Here is a 23747-nt window from a genome sequence, read left to right as displayed (position 1 = left end):
TGATAAAAGACAATATAGGAAAGCAATAATTAAAAATATATTTAATAAGTGTTAAAAAGAAATCCACAATGGACTTCCCTGGTGGTTCAGTGGTTAAGACTCTGCCTGCTCTTCCACTGCAGGGGGCAGGGGTTTGATCCCTGGTCAGGGAACTAAGATCCCTCATGCTGTGACGTGAAGCCAAAAATTAAAAAATAAAAAACAAAGAAATCCACAAGAGTGATAAAAGTGTTCTATGGGGAACAATAGATGTGGAAGGTATCAGGGATGGCTTCCCAATGATGCTAAGTTAAGTCCAGAAGAATATGTAGAAGGTAAACAACTACATGCAAAAGGGAAGAACATTCTAGGCAAAGCAAAGAGAATGTACTAAGGCACAGGGGACAGATAATATGCCTGCCTTGGAGTATTTCATATAATTCAGTTGAGTTGATGAGTAAATGAGTGGCAGAAAAGGAGGCTGGAGGAATAAACAGAGACTAGTGCAGGAAAATTCATATCCCATGCATTTAGAAAAGCAAGGTATGACCTGAGAAAATATGGTAAAAATAGCAATGTCGTATTATTGTATTGTAACCCAAAATATAAGAAAAAATCCATGAGTTCATACTGTTATAAATAAATACTTTGTAAATGTTTTATCTTTTGGCCACGCCGCACAGGCATGTGGGATCTTAGTTCCCCAACCAGGGATCGAACCTGCGTCCCCTGCACTGGAAGCACAGAGCCTTAACCACGGGACCGCCAGGGAAGTCCTGATAAATAATTGTTTTTTAATGGGAGAGAAGAGACAATCTTCTGGGCAGAAAAATTCCAAATTCTGCATAATTTATGTGATACTTCGCCTTGAAGGAGGTAGAGCATTAACTCCCATCCCTTAAGTGTGGGCTGCACGTAGTGACTTCTTTCAAAGAATTCAGTATACAGAGATGGGGGGAAAAGAATAACTTTACAGCAGAGAAACCTGAAAAACACTACCTCTGCTAGGTGATCAGGGTTAACACCCACAGTGATGTCACGTTGATAGCAGGTATTCTTGATATGATATGATGATACTGGCTCTTTACTTCTGTGGTCTTCCTCCCAAAACCCATAACCCCAGTCTAGTTATGAGGAAAACATCAGCAAATCCCAATTGAGGTGCATCTACAAAAGTTCTGACCAATACTCCTCAAAATTCTCAAAAGCATCAAGATAAGGAAACTATGAGAAACTGTCACAGCCAAGAGGAGCCTAAGGAGACACAATAACTAAATATAATGTAGTATTCTGGGTGGGATTCTGTGACAAGTAAAAAAGAAAAAAAAAACTAAGGAAATCTGAATAAAATATGGAGTTTTGTTGATAATGATGTATCAATATTGGTTCATTAGTTGCAACAAATGTACCATTCAAATGTAAGATGTTACCAATAGGTGAAATTTAGTATGGGGTATATGGGAATGCTCTGTATCATCTTTGGAACTTTTCTTCGCAACTTATTATATCATGAAGTTTTCTCAATCCCATTCATTATTTTTATAAAGGGAGATGCCTTAAACCAGACTGCCCAGGAGTTGGAAATATTCTGTCTTTGAACTTCCCCTTCAGAGAAGCTACTTACTAGGATTCGGTCAATGTAGAATCCTCCCTTTCTACAATAAGCAATAAATTTGTCTTTGCTTGGGCAATGGGTTATATGGTGATTTTTTTCAGGAAGTCTGTGGTCAACATTAAGAAACACTCATGTAAGCAACAACTTTGACCCATAACTCCTGTGGTGTAGGAGGATCTCATGTATTTTGGTAAATGGTCTTATACATCCCCCACACTTGATACTCTTCCCCATTTGCATTAGTACTCTGAGCGTCATTAGAGTTTCTAATCACACAAACCAGGATGAGCTCTTTCCTGAAATGTAATATAAAACTTCACTCCTTACTGCTCCCAGACCTCCTATATCCCTGAAATTACGCACATAAGAAGAAAAAAAAACAAGAGTTTCATGCATTATATTCTAATTATGAAAGACAATCATGTCTAAATTATCATGGCCATTAACCACTCTATTATTTTATTCTTTAAATGATATAGTATATTTCTGAGAGAATACACAAATACCAAAGAGTGAGGAAAAAGAAGGCAGAAAAAGGATACTTTAAATTGCTATTCATCTAGAAGTAGAAATGGGAAAATCATAACCAATTAAATCAAACATTTTAAAACAGCACTAGATTGTGGTAACTGCTTGTAATTTGCTAGCCTAGCAAAGCAGCCATTACCTAATGATGACAGCTATTTACCCAGATTGAAAGTCACAGGAAATTGGAACTACTGCCACACCATACAGCCTTAATCAGAATAGCCATCAGTAATGGCCCCTTCAGAGTACCAAATCAGTCATGTTTAGTAGGGATGGTTCAAGTTCAAAGAGTTGAGAAGTTAGCCAGCATGCCTCTTGGTCCCAGGACCAGGACTCTGGGAGTCCAGCTCAGAGTTTTATGAGCTGGTTAGAATACAGTTCAAGGGATGTATAGCCATATATGGGCTAGGTAGCCTTGTCTTCCTCAGCCTTCTTAAGCCACAGTAGAAAATTTCGAAATGGCTAATTTTTAACTCAGCCAATCCAAAATGCCTGTTTGAAAATATAAAACATATCAGCCTTCACTGTCAACCCACCCTTTTCCCCAGCCCTGACCTTCAACTCATCTCTGAAGAGCAAACCTTTTCTGATTCTTAGTCCATCCCTGAACAGTATACCAACTATGAATATAATGCATTTCTTATCTCAACTCTCATCTTCTTGAGTAAATCTCAGAGACTGAGAAATAAACTGTTACATATATTAATATTTCACAGAAATAAAAATTTTAAAGTCTAATAATTTATTTCAAGGTTATGTCAGTGTTCCTGAATGCAAATATTCTAGGCATCAAAATGGTTAAGCAAAGTAACTCATCAAGAAGTGATGTTCCCATTACTATAGTGAACCATTGTTTATAAAGGATCAAATGAAATACAGAGTAATGTAATACAAAACACAGATTATAGCCTCTACTCTTGATGCTTTAGAACAATTTTAGTCTATGAAAGATGGCACTTTTTTAAAATTAGAAATGACATGAACAGGTCTCTAAATGAGCTGCTATGACAACAGAATGATCCAGTGGTCTGTCGCATAGGCAAACAGAATGAACTAATATTCATAATCTCTTACTCAGAAGGCTGGGAGTCCCCATAGAAAGAAATGGGAAAAGGTATAAAACAGGACAGTTAGAAATGCCTCACTGATTCTTTTCAATGAGAGAAAATCTCAGCAGACAGAGTAACTCTTGGAGATACAGGTAAGAGGAAACATCTACATTCAAAGATTTTAGAAGAGTTGTTTCAAGTAACACGGTAATAGGGATAAAGAATCTTAAGCTAGTATCAAAGGGTTGTTGTTGCTTTAACTGTAACTCTTAATTTAAGCCAGGACCTTCAAGGTTGGCTGAAGTTGTCCTAAATCAGAGGTAAATCCTAGATTTCAGCAGAAGTAGACCAAAATAACCTCCACAAAATAACCTCCACAGTACTTGATGAAAATCAAGTACTGATCTCACAACCAAAGATAATCTAACACATTAGGAGGCAAGTCAGCATGACTAAAAGTCAGGAGAAAAAAAAAAAGTAAACAATCGATTTAGATCCTAAGTATACCTGTCTGACACTGAATATAAATTATTATTTGTGTCTCTGCTATTTAAATTAAAATAGGTTAAAGTTAAATACAATTGAAAATTTGGTTGTTCAGTCACAACAGTTATATCTCAAGTGTTCAACAGCCACATGAAGCTAGTGGCCATCATACTGGACAGTACAGATATAAAGCATTTTTGTTATGGCAGAAAATTCTAATGGACATTGCTGTCTTGGAATGTTTATAGCTGTAATACATAGAATAACAATGATAAGTAAACAATAATAGATTGTCATAAATTACTAAATTTTGGTACACTAACACTTAAGTACATTTCAATGTGATTTAACAAATATATGTTATGTCATCAAAATAAAAACCAATTTAGGGACTTCCCTGGTGGTCCAGTGGGTAAGACTCCACGCTCCCAATGCAGGGGGCCTGTGTTCGATCCCTCATGCATGCCACAACTAAGAAGCCCACATGCCGCAACTGAGAGCCCACATGCCTCAACTAAGACCTGGGGCAGCCAAAATAAATAAATACATAATAAAAATTTTTTTTAATTTATAAAATGTTTCTATCGCCCCTACAAGTGCACTTGTGCTCATTTGAAGTTTATCCCTTAACCTACAACCCCATGGTAACCATTGATCTGCTTTCTATCACAGTAATTTGTGGAGGGGTTTTTCCCCCAGAAATTCACATTAATGGAATCACATGGTACAGAGTCTTTTGTATCTGGCTGCTTTCATCTGTCATAATGTTTTTGAAATGCTTCTTTGTTGTTTTACGCATCAGTACTTCATTCTCTTCTACTGCTGAATGCTATTCCATTGTATGAAAATACCATGATTTGTTTATTGATTCACTAATTGATGGAAATTTGAGTCGTTTCCAGTTTGGGGCAATTATTAGTAAATCTACAATGAACATTCACATATACATGTTTGTGTGGACAAACATCTTCACTGTTAATACACTGGAGTGAAATTCCTGAAAAGATAAGTGTATATACATAACTTGATTAAAAACTGCCAAACTGTTTTCCAAAGTGGCTGCACCATCTTGAACTCCCACAAGCAACAGCAGTATATGACATTTTGGGTCAGTCCACACTATGGTCAGCACTTGGTATTGTCAGTCGTTTTCATTTTAGCCATTCCAGTGGATTTATGGTAGTAACCTGATGTGTTATTAGTTTGCATTCCTCTAATGAGTACTGATATTAAGCACATTTTCTTGTGCTTATTTGCCACTCATTTATCCTCTTTGGAAAAGTTTCTGTTCAAAACTTTTGCTTTTTTTTTTTTTCAAAAAACTGAGCTGTTAATTTTCACATTATTTACGTGTAGAAGTTATTTTTGTTCTAGTCCTTGATTAGATCTATGTTTTGAGCGTATTTTCTCCCAGTCTATGGCTTGCCTTTTCAGTTTCTTAACTGCTTCGATAAACAGAAGCTTTCAAAAAAAAAAAACCAGAGTATTTTAACTACAATTACAATTTATAAACTTTTTCTTTCTATGATTCATGCCTTTCATGTCTTCTTCACTAAGAAATCTCAAATAATCAAAAGTGGTGGAGATATTTTTCCTGTATTTTCTGCAAAAAGTTTTATAGTTTTAGCTCATTTGTTTTTGTATGTGATATACTTTGAGTTAATTTTTATATATGGTGTGGGATGAGGATCAAGGATAATTTTCCCACAGACATGAATTGTTTCAGCAATACTGAAAACATTTCCTTCCCCATTCAATTATAATAGTAATTTTTTCAAAAATCAATTGACCATGTATTTGTAAGCTGATTTTTGGACTACCTTGCCTGATGCACTGAACTATATTGATATTTACTCCAATACCACATTGTTTTGATTACTGTAGCTTTATAGTAGGTTTTAATATCTGGTAATATAAGTAGTTCAACTTCTTTTTCAAAATTTTTTGTTTCTCTAGGTCATTTACATTTCCATAGAATTTTAGGATCAACCTGTAAGTTTTACAACAACATCAACAAAAATAGCCTGCTAGGAATTTTAAAGAAGTTGTACTGGATTTATGGACCAGTCTGGGGAGAATTACCAGTTTAACAATATTGAGTCTTTCACTAAATGAACATGAATTGTCAGTATATTTGTTAGAAATTTTTACATTTATTTCAGCAGCATTCAGTACACAGCTTTTGTTAAATGTATCCTAAATACAATCTCAGGTACCATAGGGCTGTGCAAAACAAGAATATGCTTCCTATTTGTATGAGTTTCAGTGAAGATGACACCATGCAAAATGAGGACAGTCTGTATATCATATGTTTTTATGTTGTTGTAAAGGTTATTTTTATTTCAATTTCCAAATTTTTGTTGCTGTTATATAAAAATTCAGTTGCTTTCTTATACTGACCTTATATTCTGCAGTCATTGTAAACTGATTCACTAGCTTAATTGCTTTTTGTATCTTTTCCTTTGAGTTTCTGCAAACATTTTCTGGTAATAAAAATAGTTTCACTTCTTTATATTCAGTCTTATGCCTTTTATTTCTTTTCCTTGCCTTATTCCACTAGCTGGAATATCCAGTACAATTTGGGGTATAGGTGATGAGATGTCCTTGTCTAAGGCCTAATATTAGAGAAAAAAACATTGTTTTTATCATTAAGTATAATATTAGCTGTAAATTTTTCATAGTGGCTCTTTGCTAGATTGAGTAAATTTCCTTCTATTCTTACTTTGCTAAGGTTGTATTGAGACCTACTATTTTTTTAACATCTTTATTGGAGTATAATTGCTTTACAATGGTGTGTTAGTTTCTGCTTTATAACAAAGTGAATCAGCTATACATACATATATATCCCCATATCTCTTCCCTCTTGCATCTCCCTCCCTGCCACCTTCCCTATCTCACCCCTCTAGGTGGTGACAAAGCACCGAGTTGATCTCCCTGTGCTATGCAGCTGCTCCCAATAGCTACTGATTTTATATTTGGTAGTATATATATGACCATGCCACTCTCTCACTTTGTCCCAGCTTACCCCTAACCCTCCCCGTGTCCTCAAGCCCATTCTCTAGTAGGTCTGCATCTTTATTCATGTCTTGCCCCTAGGTTCTTAATAACCTTTATTTTTTTTCTTAGATTCCATATATATGTGTTAGCATATAGTATTTGTTTTTCTCTTTCTGACTTACTTCACTCTGTAGGACAGACTCTAGGTCCATCCACCTCACTACAAATAACTCAATTTCGTTTCTTTTTATGGCTGAGTAATATTCCATTGTATATATGTGCTACATCTTCTTTATCCATTCACCTGTCGATGGACACTTAGGTTGCTTCCATGTCCTGGCTATTGTAAACAGAGCTGCAATGTACACTGTGGTACATGACTCTTTTTGAATTATGGTTTTCTCCGGGTATATGCCCAATAGTGGGATTGCTGGGTCGTATGGTATTTCTATTTGTAGTTTTTTAAGGAACCTCCATACTGTTCTCCATAGTGGCTGTATCAATTTACATTCCCACCAACAGTGCAAGAGGGTTCCCTTTTCTCCACACCGTCTCCAGCATTTATTGTTTGTAGATTTTTTTGATGATGGCCGTTCTGACTGGTGTGAGGTGATACCTCATTGTAGTTTTGATTTGCATTTCTCTAATGATTAGTGACGTTGAGCATCCTTTTATGTGTTTGTTGGCAATCTGTATATCTTCTTTGGAAAAATGTCTATTTAGGCCTTTTGCCCATTTTTGGATTGGGTTGTTTTTTTGATATTGAGCTGCATGAGCTGCTTGCAAATTTTGGAGATTAATCCTTTGTCAGTTGCTTCATTGGCAAATATTTTCTCCCACTGTGAGGGTTGTCTTTTCATCTTGTTTATGGTTTCCTTTGCTGTGCAAAAGCTTTTAAGTTTCATTAGGTCCCATTTGTTTATTTTTGTTTTTATTTCCATTTCTCTAGGAGGTGGATCAAAAAGAATCTTGCTCTGATTGATGTCATAGAGTGTTCTGCCTATGTTTTATAGTATCTGGTATTACATTTAGGTCTTTAATCCATTTTGAGTTTATTTTTGTGTATGGTGTTAGGGAGTGTTCTAATTTCATTCTTTTACATGTAGCTGTCCAGTTTTCCTAGCACCACTTATTGAAGAGGCTGTCTTTTCTCCATTGTGTATTCTTGCGTCCTTTTTCAAAAATAAGGTGACCATATGTGTGTGGGTTTAACTCTGGGCTTTCTATCCTGTTCCGAGATCTACTATTTTTTGTTTCCCTTTCTTGCCTTCTTTTGGATTATTTGAATATTCTTTATAATTCCATTACAATTTTATCTATTTTTTAGCTATACATTTTTGTTACTTCAATTATCTTTTATTTTTATTATTATTTTTTTTGTGGTACACGGGTCTCTCACTGTTGTGGCCCCTCCCACCGTGATGCTCAGGCTCCGGCCGTGCAGGCTCAGCAGCCACTGCTCACAGGCCCAGCCGCTCCGCGGCATGTGGGACCTTCCCGGACCAGGGCACGAACCCGCGTCCCCTGCATCGGCAGGTGGACTCTCAACCACTGCACCACCAGGGAAGTCCTGAATTATCTTTTAAAGAAACTAAAATTAGAAATAAAATATTTTATATTATTCACATAATTACCATTCTTGGAACCTCTTATTCTTGCTTTCTCTTTTGCTCTCACTCTTTCTCTCCCTCTCCTTCTCTTTCCTCAGTTCCCTCTTTTCTGTCACTCTTATTCAAAGTTTCAAATTCTAGCCCCCTCAGCCTCTCTGATCAAAATCAGGGAATTTTGATATCTGTCTTTTCAATTCAACTAGGCTTTTTGTTGGTTCCTCACCTTGTGTTGTAATCAGGAAATCACCTACAGTCAGAAACCAGGTCAACCTTACGGCCCATTTCATTTGTTTCTTTTCTCTAAGAGACCACATTGTTTTCCTTCCTCCTACTGTCCCCTGCCTGAAAACAATCATTTCATTTAATTTTCCAGTTTTGTAAATGTTTCCAGTGGATAGCAATTGCTATGGCAATTAATCCTTCATGGGCAGAAGCTGAAATTCACTTTTTGCTTTTAGACCTGACTTCTATTTATTATCATATTAAGATTATTAACCCTGCTTTCACTTTTTTCTTAGATAGTTCTCTGGTATACAGCCCACAGTTGCCTTTTTCATCGTGATCTGTCCTGAAATTGTTTGCCTTTTAATAGATGAATTGAGACAATTTACATTTATTAAAATGACAAACATATTTGATTTTAGCAAACTGGTTTTATTTAGTTTGTTTTGTTTGCATAGTTTTTTTTAATAATTTTTTTATGTTGACCTGCTTCTTTGCATCTTGTTGTGTGTGTGTGTGTGTGTGTGTGTGTGTGTGTGATTCTTATATTTATAAAGTATTGTTGCTGTTCTTCTAGCTTGGCTAGCTTTATAGTTTTACATTTTGCTGTTATTCCTCTATGTATAGAATATTAATTTTGTATTGTAAGCAGTATTAAAATTACCTTACTTCTTCTCTCTTTCTTCCTCCACACTCTCTTCTTCAGTAATGTGTATTACTAAGATTTTCTTTCTAATATAGAACCTTTGAAATGTCAAAGATGCTTATACTTACATTTGATCTGTTAGACTAAAATAATATACTTTGAATTCTAGCTATTAGAAAAGAGGAAATCTGAGAAACTACTTAATCCCTAAGTTGTTTACCCTGTTAAATTAATTAAACAAGGGGGCTATTACACTGCAGTGGCTCCAATGCCATGGAGGTCTAAATAAGTAAACCAAAATCTAAGCCTATAAATGCCTCATGGTTACAAAATTGAAATCTAAGGACAACCAATTACAAACAGCCAACCAGGTTTGAAGCTATAGCCAATCAAGTAATTTCCTGTCTTTACTGCCACATCTTCCCTATATAAGTTTTTCCCATAGCTTCTGTCAGTAGAGTGCTTTTAACCAGTTCTGGTTTGGCACTGCCCCACTTGAATCTATTTTTGCTCAAATAAATTAAAATACTTAATATCCCTCGGTTTATCTTTTAATACCCTTCTCCTCACTGTGTGTGATTAGATATGTCCTCTCTACTTTTTCTACATACATTTACATCCTATTCTATTCTCCTAATCTGCCCATTTTATATAGTTGTAATTCTGTAGTTAAATATTTTCAATTCTCATTGCCAATCCTTTAGCCTTTGTTTCCCCACTCATCTCTTAGCCATGTGAAGTCTGTCTTCTAGCACTTTCTTAAGGTAGGCTCATGTAAAAAATTTCCTTAAGTCTTGCATGTTCAAAGTAGCATGACTGTGATCTGTGTAGCTGAAGAGCAATTTCACTTATTTATACTCTCAGAACATATGTGTATGTTCTTCACTGTCTGCTGATGTTGAATCTCGGTGAAAAGAAATGTGAAGTCAATTTGACATTTTGCCCTTATATAAGATTTGGTATTTCTCCCTGGAAGCTCAAAGTTTTCTCTTATCCTACTGTCCCATAATATTACTAGGATACGTCATGCTGCTGACCTGGGTCAATTTTTCCTAGCCTTATCCTTTCTCAATGTGTAAATTTAGCTTTTTTATTTCAGAACAGTCTTTTCTTGAACAATGTCTTTAACATTGTATTTAATGTTTGTTCTATTTCATTATTTTGTAATTCTTCTTTGAAGTATTATCCAAGATCTGTTTGGTTTCTGGAGGGGCAAGACTACTGAATGGAGCTATATAGGGATGACCACCCACTTATCCTTTAAGTCTTTGAGTGTGGCACTGATTTTCATGCCTAACCCCAGATGCAATCTCCTTTTGACTTACTACCTTCGCCAGAGGTGGCTGAGTTCCAGAGGCGGCTCAGTTCCAGAGACTTTTACTTGGCCTTCCACACTGTGATAGCTCTTACCATACAAGCCAAAGGCCCACTGTGGGGTTTGCACCAGCTATCTAGTATGTTTGTCCCAATTATATATTTGGGTACTAGGGAAATAATCACAGAATAAGTTTACAATAGTCCCACTGTGAATTGGACTATGGCCAAGACCCTATCAATTACCTAGCCTCTACATGCTCCAATTTTAACAAAAAGACCATGACAACTACTGTTTGAGTCCTCAACATATCCCTTTTTCCCCAGTATACAGTTAATCAAGTGAATCACTGTAGGTCCCTTGGTGGAAGAACATGAAGATTTATTACCATGTATGCCTGTCATGTATTGTAGAGTCCTTTTCCTGGGGATCTAGCTTTTCTTCAATTAATAGACTACAAGTCTAGAAATTGGCTGAAGTCTGGAAACTGGACAGAGATGATAGCTGGTGTATCCCCTGGACATTTCCATAAAACACAGCAATCTGGTAGGTCTTCCAACATTATATAGCATATTCACTCCAGCACGCACACTTCTCTGAGTTTTTTCATCCTTCTTCTGTTGTCCGACATAACAAATTTAGCACTTTAATCTCACTTAACATGGCTACAGCATGCTTGCTAACATCTCTTGTGATCTTTGGCAGGATATTAAATCCCGAATTTCAGGGGAGTATCCCCAAAATCAATAAGCTCTCCCTTATTTGATTTGTGTCCTGACCCCTTTCATAAAGCATCCTCAGGATCCAGTCCCTCATGTAATCCTTGTAGTTTCTTTGTGGTAGAGGCCCTTTACTCACTTGTTCTTTTTTATCCCTGATTCTGACTCAGTTATGCTATGAACTAATCTTAATTATAATACTGTGGGAAGTAGGGATATATCCCAAGAAGCAGCACAGTTGTCTTGTTGAGAGAAATTTGCATGAATTTTTGAAAAATTGCTGCTACACTCCTGAGAATTCTCTTAGCAAGTTGTTCACTAATGTACTGTTTATGCTCTATGTATGCTGCTTCTGATAACCCTTACAGATAAGGAATTTTGTCTGTTTACTTGTTTGATTTTTTTATTCTTCTTTGTGCTTCTGAATATTTTCCATAGACAGAAACTGATGATTCTGGTTTATGTAAACATATTCAATTTAAATTTCAACATACTTTTAATATAATAACTTGGCTTTAGGCAATTCAGTAGAATTTGAAAAACATGCATTTTTATGGATATATGAATATGTCCATGTAACGCTCACGATTATTGATGTTAGGAAATTTTCTTAGATTTGTAAATTATAGCTGAATCATCTGGACTTTATAAAAAAAACAGCAGGAAGCCCAGGGGTATCTCAACAATCTTTGTGAATTTAAAGCAAGATAAATATTTTATTTTACAATCTTTTGGAAAATAATCCCTCATTATCTTTTAAAATTAGAAGTACACAAAGCTTTTCATCTGGTAATCCTCCCTTTGGGAATCTCCTAAACACAAAATATATATTTACACAATGTATTTACTGAAGCATTTTTATGATGGCAAAAATCTGGAATCAACTATAATACCCATCAATAAAAGAATGGTTTAATAAATGACAGTATGTCCATGAGAAATAACATGTAGCTTTTAATAAGAGGAAGTTTTATATCCCTGGATTTGAAGAGTGACCATGCTATCTCATTAACTGAAAAAAAGCAAATTATACACTAGTATGCAGTATAATTCTGGTTTTTATAAATACATGTGGAGGTAATTGTTTAAGGACATGGAGAATAAAGAGAAGTAAACTGGGTTAGATTATATAATGATATAGGGATATAAATGGATAAAAGTATTCAATTTTTCTTTATACATCTTAAAATTAATTTACTCATTGCAATAAGTATGCATTATTTCTCCAAGTAAAAACAATAAGGAAAATGTAAAGGATAAAAAAAAGAAGTTCGAGAAACACTGTAGGACCATTCATGAAACATTCAAGTACATAGTTCTGGGAGTTTGACAAGATACCAATAAAATTAGAGGGAAAATACAGTTAAGTTGGCTTTAAATCTCAACTTGCTTTCGCCACACTTTCTATTTTCTGTTATTGTATGCATCTATTAATACCCATCAATTAACTTCTGCAATCAGTCATGATTATTTGGAATCACTCAAAACCAAAGACTGAGACTTGTACACTTGATTTTATGACTAGAGTAGTATATATGAATTGTCTCTTGTTCTTATAAGACATTAAGCAAGAAACAGGTTAATTTAGTCATTGGTCATGAATGAAGTTTTCCCTCTCCCTTATGAACCTTGAGAAACATTCCAATTATAATATCCTCTCTTTGATGTCCATTAACTTCCACAATTTATACAATCAATCCTACCCCAAACCTCAAGTTTTATATGCTATAAACAGAGTGGCAACAAAGAAAGTCCCTCGTCTTATGGAGTGTATATTATAGTCGGGAGGTATACAGATAAATATATAGAGTATAAGATCAAGAAAAGATAAGAGCAGTGACAAAAAACCTACCAAAGTAAGGGGATATAGAATGAACTAGGTGTGTTCTTTGATAGGGTGGTCAGAGAAGATCTCCCTCCCAGAAATGAGATTTGAGAAAAGCCCTAAAGGAAAAATTATAGCAATTCGTGGGAATATCTGTGGGAAAAGTTTTTGGAGAAATGGTAACATGAAGTGCAAAGGCCATAAAAGATAGAATGGATGAACCACTCTAGTCATGGAAAACCCAGCCTTTATAGGCGTGGAGAGATGGCAGGAATTAGCATGCCAAAGTCCCACTGCTGAGCTGAGTAAAGTGGCCAGAGGAGCGCATGAGGCAAGGAGAGGGCTGGGTCAGAAGTACTGACCCAAAGAAGCTCCACTCAAATTTAGCTCCAGCCTGGGGTCAACCAAGGTTTGGGTTCTAATTCAAACAGTAACATCATTGTAGGAAACGTATTTAAACTTTCCCACCTATAAAACAGAAATGATAATACCAGTACTCTGACTGCTTCATAGACATATTTAAACAGCAAGAACAAAGAACTTAGAAGTCGACATCAGAACACTTAAATATATAAAGCAAATGCTAATGGAACTAAAAGGAGAAATAAACAATAATACAATAATAGTTGGAGACTTTAATATCCCACTCTCAAAAATGGATAGATCTTTCAGACAGACAATTAATAAGAAAAGAATGGATTTAAAAAACACCATAAGCCAAATGGATCTAACAAACATACACAAAACATTCCATCCAACAGCAGCCAAATATACATTTTCTCAAGCACACATGGAACATTTTCTGGGATAGATCATATATTAGGGCATAAAACAAGTCTCAACAAATTCAAGAAGATAGAAATTACATTACGTATCTTTCCCAACTACAGTCATATTAAACTAGAAACCAATAATGAGAAGAAAACTAGAAAATTTACAAATATGTGAAAATTAAGCAATACACTCCACAGCAACTATGGGTCAAAGAAGAAATCAAAAGGGAAATTAAAAAGTATCTTAAGACAAATTAAAGGGAAACACAATATGCCAAAACTTACTGGATGCAGCAAAAGCAGTTCTAAAAGGGAAATTTATAGCAAAAACGCCTACATAAAGAAAAGCAATTTATACACTTAAAATTATGATATTGATGAAGAAATTGAAGAAGACACAAATAAATCACCCCTTATAGACACAAATTCCTTTATACCTTCCCAAGCTCTGTGACGCTAAATATTTCCTCTCCATCTCAGAGAAAACAGTATGGCTCAGGCACTTGCTTAAAAAGTTGGAGATAGGGGGAGACCTTCAAGATGGCAGAGGAGTGAGACATGGAGGTCACCGTCCTCCCCACAAATACATCAAAGATACATATACATGTAGAACAACTCCTACAGAACACCTACTGAATTCTGGCAGAAGACTTCAGACTTCCCAAAAGGCAAGAAAATCCCCACATATTGGAAAGGGCAAAAGAGAAAAAAAACAAACAGAAACAAAAGAATAAGGATGGGACCTGCACCTCTGGGAGGGAGCTGTGAAAGAGGGAAAGGTTCCACACACTAGGAAGTCCCTTCACTGGCAGGGACAGGGGGTGGGTAGGGGTAATATTTGGAGCCACGAAGGAGAGCACAGCAACAGGGGTACAGAGGGCAAAGCAGAGAGATTCCCACACAGAGAAATGGTGCCAACCAGCACTCACCAGCCTGAGAGGATGGTCTGCTCACCTGCCGGGGTGGGTAGGGGCTGGGAGCTGAGGCTCAGGCTTTGGAGGTCAGACCCCAGGAAGAGGACTGGGGTTGGCTGTGTGAAGACAGCCTGAGGGGGCTAGTGCATGACAGATAGCCAGGAGGGAGTCTGGGAAAAAGTCTGGACCTGCCTAAGAGACAAGAGACCATTGTTTCAAGGTGCACAAGGAAAGGGGATTCAGAGCACTGCCTAAACAAGCTCCAGAGACTGGCACAAGCTGAGGCTATAAGTGCGGACACCAGAGACAGGCATGAAATGCTAAGGCTGCTGCTGCATCCACCAAGAAGCCTGTGTGCAAGCAAAGGTCACTATCCACACCTCCCCTCCTGGGAGCCTGTGCAGCCCACCACTGCCAGGTTCCTGTGATGCAGGGACAACTTCCCCGGGAGAACACATGGCACTCCTCAGACTATTACAATGTTATTCTGGCCTGTGCCACGGAGGCTCACCCCACATTCCAATTATAACTACCGTACCTCTCCCTCCTCCTGGCCTGAGTGAGCCACAGCCCCCTAATCAGCCACTGCTTTAACCTCGCCCTGTCTGGGTGGGAAGAGATGCCTGAGGGCGACCTACATGCAGAGGTGGGGACAAAACCAAAACTGAAACCCAGGAGCTGTGTGAACAAAGAAGAGAAAGGGAAATTTCTCTGTGCAGCCTCAGGAATAGCAGATTCAATACCCAGAGTCAACTTGATGTCCCCTGCATCCAATGCCATGGAGGTCTAAATAAGTAAACCAAAATCTAAGCCTATAAATGCCTCATGGTTACAAAATTGAAATCTAAGGACAACCAATTACAAACAGCCAACCAGGTTTGAAGCTATAGCCAATCAAGTAATTTCCTGTCTTTACTGCCACATCTTCCCTATATAAGTTTTTCCCATAGCTTCTGTCAGTAGAGTGCTTTTAACCAGTTCTGGTTTGGCACTGCCCCACTTGAATCTATTTTTGCTCAAATAAATTAAAATACTTAATATCCCTCGGTTTATCTTTTAATACCCTTCTCCTCACTGTGTGTGATTAGATATGTCCTCTCTACTTTTTCTACATACATTTACATCCTATTCTATTCTCCTAATCTGCCCATTTTATATAGTTGTAATTCTGTAGTTAAATATTTTCAATTCTCATTGCCAATCCTTTAGCCTTTGTTTCCCCACTCATCTCTTAGCCATGTGAAGTCTGTCTTCTAGCACTTTCTTAAGGTAGGCTCATGTAAAAAATTTCCTTAAGTCTTGCATGTTCAAAGTAGCATGACTGTGATCTGTGTAGCTGAAGAGCAATTTCACTTATTTATACTCTCAGAACATATGTGTATGTTCTTCACTGTCTGCTGATGTTGAATCTCGGTGAAAAGAAATGTGAAGTCAATTTGACATTTTGCCCTTATATAAGATTTGGTATTTCTCCCTGGAAGCTCAAAGTTTTCTCTTATCCTACTGTCCCATAATATTACTAGGATACGTCATGCTGCTGACCTGGGTCAATTTTTCCTAGCCTTATCCTTTCTCAATGTGTAAATTTAGCTTTTTTATTTCAGAACAGTCTTTTCTTGAACAATGTCTTTAACATTGTATTTAATGTTTGTTCTATTTCATTATTTTGTAATTCTTCTTTGAAGTATTATCCAAGATCTGTTTGGTTTCTGGAGGGGCAAGACTACTGAATGGAGCTATATAGGGATGACCACCCACTTATCCTTTAAGTCTTTGAGTGTGGCACTGATTTTCATGCCTAACCCCAGATGCAATCTCCTTTTGACTTACTACCTTCGCCAGAGGTGGCTGAGTTCCAGAGGCGGCTCAGTTCCAGAGACTTTTACTTGGCCTTCCACACTGTGATAGCTCTTACCATACAAGCCAAAGGCCCACTGTGGGGTTTGCACCAGCTATCTAGTATGTTTGTCCCAATTATATATTTGGGTACTAGGGAAATAATCACAGAATAAGTTTACAATAGTCCCACTGTGAATTGGACTATGGCCAAGACCCTATCAATTACCTAGCCTCTACATGCTCCAATTTTAACAAAAAGACCATGACAACTACTGTTTGAGTCCTCAACATATCCCTTTTTCCCCAGTATACAGTTAATCAAGTGAATCACTGTAGGTCCCTTGGTGGAAGAACATGAAGATTTATTACCATGTATGCCTGTCATGTATTGTAGAGTCCTTTTCCTGGGGATCTAGCTTTTCTTCAATTAATAGACTACAAGTCTAGAAATTGGCTGAAGTCTGGAAACTGGACAGAGATGATAGCTGGTGTATCCCCTGGACATTTCCATAAAACACAGCAATCTGGTAGGTCTTCCAACATTATATAGCATATTCACTCCAGCACGCACACTTCTCTGAGTTTTTTCATCCTTCTTCTGTTGTCCGACATAACAAATTTAGCACTTTAATCTCACTTAACATGGCTACAGCATGCTTGCTAACATCTCTTGTGATCTTTGGCAGGATATTAAATCCCGAATTTCAGGGGAGTATCCCCAAAATCAATAAGCTCTCCCTTATTTGATTTGTGTCCTGACCCCTTTCATAAAGCATCCTCAGGATCCAGTCCCTCATGTAATCCTTGTAGTTTCTTTGTGGTAGAGGCCCTTTACTCACTTGTTCTTTTTTATCCCTGATTCTGACTCAGTTATGCTATGAACTAATCTTAATTATAATACTGTGGGAAGTAGGGATATATCCCAAGAAGCAGCACAGTTGTCTTGTTGAGAGAAATTTGCATGAATTTTTGAAAAATTGCTGCTACACTCCTGAGAATTCTCTTAGCAAGTTGTTCACTAATGTACTGTTTATGCTCTATGTATGCTGCTTCTGATAACCCTTACAGATAAGGAATTTTGTCTGTTTACTTGTTTGATTTTTTTATTCTTCTTTGTGCTTCTGAATATTTTCCATAGACAGAAACTGATGATTCTGGTTTATGTAAACATATTCAATTTAAATTTCAACATACTTTTAATATAATAACTTGGCTTTAGGCAATTCAGTAGAATTTGAAAAACATGCATTTTTATGGATATATGAATATGTCCATGTAACGCTCACGATTATTGATGTTAGGAAATTTTCTTAGATTTGTAAATTATAGCTGAATCGTCTGGAATTTATAAAAAAAACAGCAGGAAGCCCAGGGGTATCTCAACAATCTTTGTGAATTTAAAGCAAGATAAATATTTTATTTTACAATCTTTTGGAAAATAATCCCTCATTATCTTTTAAAATTAGAAGTACACAAAGCTTTTCATCTGGTAATCCTCCCTTTGGGAATCTCCTAAACACAAAATATATATTTACACAATGTATTTACTGAAGCATTTTTATGATGGCAAAAATCTGGAATCAACTATAATACCCATCAATAAAAGAATGGTTTAATAAATGACAGTGTGTCCATGAGAAATAACATGTAGCTTTTAATAAGAGGAAGTTTTATATCCCTGGATTTGAAGAGTGACCATGCTATCTCATTAACTGAAAAAAAGCAAATTATACACTAGTATGCAGTATAATTCTGGTTTTTATAAATACATGTGGAGGTAATTGTTTAAGGACATGGAGAATAAAGAGAAGTAAACTGGGTTAGATTATATAATGATATAGGGATATAAATGGATAAAAGTATTCAATTTTTCTTTATACATCTTAAAATTAATTTACTCATTGCAATAAGTATGCATTATTTCTCCAAGTAAAAACAATAAGGAAAATGTAAAGGATAAAAAAAAGAAGTTCGAGAAACACTGTAGGACCATTCATGAAACATTCAAGTACATAGTTCTGGGAGTTTGACAAGATACCAATAAAATTAGAGGGAAAATACAGTTAAGTTGGCTTTAAATCTCAACTTGCTTTCGCCACACTTTCTATTTTCTGTTATTGTATGCATCTATTAATACCCATCAATTAACTTCTGCAATCAGTCATGATTATTTGGAATCACTCAAAACCAAAGACTGAGACTTGTACACTTGATTTTATGACTAGAGTAGTATATATGAATTGTCTCTTGTTCTTATAAGACATTAAGCAAGAAACAGGTTAATTTAGTCATTGGTCATGAATGAAGTTTTCCCTCTCCCTTATGAACCTTGAGAAACATTCCAATTATAATATCCTCTCTTTGATGTCCATTAACTTCCACAATTTATACAATCAATCCTACCCCAAACCTCAAGTTTTATATGCTATAAACAGAGTGGCAACAAAGAAAGTCCCTCGTCTTATGGAGTGTATATTATAGTCGGGAGGTATACAGATAAATATATAGAGTATAAGATCAAGAAAAGATAAGAGCAGTGACAAAAAACCTACCAAAGTAAGGGGATATAGAATGAACTAGGTGTGTTCTTTGATAGGGTGGTCAGAGAAGATCTCCCTCCCAGAAATGAGATTTGAGAAAAGCCCTAAAGGAAAAATTATAGCAATTCGTGGGAATATCTGTGGGAAAAGTTTTTGGAGAAATGGTAACATGAAGTGCAAAGGCCATAAAAGATAGAATGGATGAACCACTCTAGTCATGGAAAACCCAGCCTTTATAGGCGTGGAGAGATGGCAGGAATTAGCATGCCAAAGTCCCACTGCTGAGCTGAGTAAAGTGGCCAGAGGAGCGCATGAGGCAAGGAGAGGGCTGGGTCAGAAGTACTGACCCAAAGAAGCTCCACTCAAATTTAGCTCCAGCCTGGGGTCAACCAAGGTTTGGGTTCTAATTCAAACAGTAACATCATTGTAGGAAACGTATTTAAACTTTCCCACCTATAAAACAGAAATGATAATACCAGTACTCTGACTGCTTCATAGACATATTTAAACAGCAAGAACAAAGAACTTAGAAGTCGACATCAGAACACTTAAATATATAAAGCAAATGCTAATGGAACTAAAAGGAGAAATAAACAATAATACAATAATAGTTGGAGACTTTAATATCCCACTCTCAAAAATGGATAGATCTTTCAGACAGACAATTAATAAGAAAAGAATGGATTTAAAAAACACCATAAGCCAAATGGATCTAACAAACATACACAAAACATTCCATCCAACAGCAGCCAAATATACATTTTCTCAAGCACACATGGAACATTTTCTGGGATAGATCATATATTAGGGCATAAAACAAGTCTCAACAAATTCAAGAAGATAGAAATTACATTACGTATCTTTCCCAACTACAGTCATATTAAACTAGAAACCAATAATGAGAAGAAAACTAGAAAATTTACAAATATGTGAAAATTAAGCAATACACTCCACAGCAACTATGGGTCAAAGAAGAAATCAAAAGGGAAATTAAAAAGTATCTTAAGACAAATTAAAGGGAAACACAATATGCCAAAACTTACTGGATGCAGCAAAAGCAGTTCTAAAAGGGAAATTTATAGCAAAAACGCCTACATAAAGAAAAGCAATTTATACACTTAAAATTATGATATTGATGAAGAAATTGAAGAAGACACAAATAAATCACCCCTTATAGACACAAATTCCTTTATACCTTCCCAAGCTCTGTGACGCTAAATATTTCCTCTCCATCTCAGAGAAAACAGTATGGCTCAGGCACTTGCTTAAAAAGTTGGAGATAGGGGGAGACCTTCAAGATGGCAGAGGAGTGAGACATGGAGGTCACCGTCCTCCCCACAAATACATCAAAGATACATATACATGTAGAACAACTCCTACAGAACACCTACTGAATTCTGGCAGAAGACTTCAGACTTCCCAAAAGGCAAGAAAATCCCCACATATTGGAAAGGGCAAAAGAGAAAAAAAACAAACAGAAACAAAAGAATAAGGATGGGACCTGCACCTCTGGGAGGGAGCTGTGAAAGAGGGAAAGGTTCCACACACTAGGAAGTCCCTTCACTGGTAGGGACAGGGGGTGGGTAGGGGTAATATTTGGAGCCACGAAGGAGAGCACAGCAACAGGGGTACAGAGGGCAAAGCAGAGAGATTCCCACACAGAGAAATGGTGCCAACCAGCACTCACCAGCCTGAGAGGATGGTCTGCTCACCTGCCGGGGTGGGTAGGGGCTGGGAGCTGAGGCTCAGGCTTTGGAGGTCAGACCCCAGGAAGAGGACTGGGGTTGGCTGTGTGAAGACAGCCTGAGGGGGCTAGTGCATGACAGATAGCCAGGAGGGAGTCTGGGAAAAAGTCTGGACCTGCCTAAGAGACAAGAGACCATTGTTTCAAGGTGCACAAGGAAAGGGGATTCAGAGCACTGCCTAAACAAGCTCCAGAGACTGGCACAAGCTGAGGCTATAAGTGCGGACACCAGAGACAGGCATGAAATGCTAAGGCTGCTGCTGCATCCACCAAGAAGCCTGTGTGCAAGCAAAGGTCACTATCCACACCTCCCCTCCTGGGAGCCTGTGCAGCCCACCACTGCCAGGTTCCTGTGATGCAGGGACAACTTCCCCGGGAGAACACATGGCACTCCTCAGACTATTACAATGTTATTCTGGCCTGTGCCACGGAGGCTCACCCCACATTCCAATTATAACTACCGTACCTCTCCCTCCTCCTGGCCTGAGTGAGCCACAGCCCCCTAATCAGCCACTGCTTTAACCTCGCCCTGTCTGGGTGGGAAGAGATGCCTGAGGGCGACCTACATGCAGAGGTGGGGACAAAACCAAAACTGAAACCCAGGAGCTGTGTGAACAAAGAAGAGAAAGGGAAATTTCTCTGTGCAGCCTCAGGAATAGCAGATTCAATACCCAGAGTCAACTTGATGTCCCCTGCATCTGAGAAATACCTGAATAGAAAATGAATCATCCCAAAATTGAGGCAGTGGACATTGGAAGCACTGTAGACTTGGGATTTGCTGTCTGTCACTGATTTGTTTCTGATTTTTATATTTACCTTAGTCTAGTTTTTAGTGCTCGTTATCATTGGAGGAACTGTTTATTGGTTTGGTTGCTCTCTTATTTTTTTCTTTTTTTCTTTTAATAATTTTTAAAAATACATTATTATTATTTTCTTTTTTTTTTTCTACTGAGCCATGTGGCTGACAGGGTCTTGGTGATCCGGCATAGTGCCTGAGCCTCTGAGGTGGGAGAGCCGAGTTCAGGACACTAGACCATCAGAGACCTCCAGGCCCCACATAATATCAATCGGCGAGAGATCTGCCAGAGATCTCCATCTCAAGGCTAAGACCCAGCTCCACCCAATGGCCAGCAAGCTCCAGTGCCAGATGCCCCATGCCAAACAACTAGTGAGACAGGAACACTACCTCACCCATTAGAAGAGAGGCTGCCTAAAATCATATTAAGTTTACAAACACCCCCAAAAAACACCTCCGGACGTGGCCCTACCTACCAGAAAGTCAAGATCCAGCCCCACCAACCAGAACAGAGGCACCAGTCCCCTCCACCAGGAACCCTACACAATCCACTGAACCAACCTCACCCACTGGGGGGAAGACACCAAAACAATGGCAAATAAGAATCTGAAACTTGTGAAAAGAAGACCCCAAACACAGTAAGTTAAACAAAATGAGAAGACAGAGAAACACACAGCAGATGAAGGAGCAAGGTAAAAACCCACCAGACCAAACAAATGAAGAGGAAATAGGCAGTCTACCTGAAAAAGAATTCAGAATAATGATAGTAAAGATGATCCAAAACCTTGGAAACAGAATGGAGAAAATAAATGTTTAACAAGGACCTAGAAGAATGAAAGAGCAAACAAACAAAGATGAACAACACAATAAATGAAATTAAAAATTCTCTAGAAGGAATCAATTGCAGAATAACTGAGGAAGAATAATGGATAAGGGACCTGGAAGATACAATAGCAGAAATAACTACTGCAGAGCAGAATAAAGAAAAAAGAATGAAAATAATTAAGGACAGTCTCAGAGACTTCTGGGACAACATTAAATGCACCAACACGTGAATTATAGGGGTCCCAGAAGAAGAAGAGAAGAAAAAGGGACTGAGAAAACATTGGAAGAGATTATAGTTGAAAACTTCACTAACATGGAAAGGAAATAGTCGAGTCCAGGAAGTGCAGAGAGTCCCATACAGGATAAATCCAAGGAGAAACATGCCAAGGCACATATTACTCAAACTATCAAAAATTAAATACAAAGAAAAAATATTAAAAGCAGCAAGGGAAAGGTAACTAACATATAAGGGAATGCCCATAAGGTTAATAGCTGCACTTTCAGCAGAAACTCTGCAAGCCATAAGGTGGGGGGGTGGGGGCGGGCAGGACATATTTAAAGTGATGAAAGGCAAAAACCTACAACCAAGATTACTCTACCCAGCAAGGATCTCATTCAGATTCGATGGAGAAATTAAAACCTTTACAGACAAGCAAAGATTAAGAGAATTCAGCACCACCAAACAGGCTTTACAACAAATGCTAAAGGAACTTCCCTAGGCAGGAAACACAAGAGAAGGAAAAGACCCCCAATAACAAACCCAAAACAATTAAGAAAACGGTAATAGGAACATACATATCGATAATTACCTTAAATTTAAACAGATTAGATGCTCCAACCAAAAGACATAAACTGGCTGAATGCATACAAAAAAAGAACCCGTATATATGCTGTCTACAAGAGACCCACTTCAGACCTAGGGACATACACAGAGTGAAAGTGAGGATAGAAAATGATATTCCCTGCAAATGGAAATGCAAAGAAAGCTGGAGTGGCAGTTCTCATATCAGAGAAAATAGACTTTAAAATAAAGACTATTACAAGAGACAATGAAGGACACTGCATAATGATAAAGGGATCAATCCAAGAAGAAGATATAACAATTGTAAATATTTATGCACCCAACATAGGAGCACCTCAATATATAAGGCAAATGCTAACAGCCATAAAAGGGGAAATCAACAGTAACACAATCATACTAGGGGATTTTAACACCCCACTTTCACCAATGGACAGATCATCCAAAATGAAAATAAATAAGGAAACACAAGCTTTAAATGACACATTAAAAAAGATGGATTTAATTTATATTTATAGGACATTGC

This window comes from Neophocaena asiaeorientalis, unplaced genomic scaffold, assembly GCF_003031525.2.
Source record: "Neophocaena asiaeorientalis asiaeorientalis breed wild unplaced genomic scaffold, Neophocaena_asiaeorientalis_V1.1 scaffold70, whole genome shotgun sequence".
Classification (NCBI taxonomy): domain Eukaryota; kingdom Metazoa; phylum Chordata; class Mammalia; order Artiodactyla; family Phocoenidae; genus Neophocaena; species Neophocaena asiaeorientalis.
The sequence above is the reverse complement of the archived record's forward strand: the minus strand, read 5'-3'. Positions refer to the sequence as shown.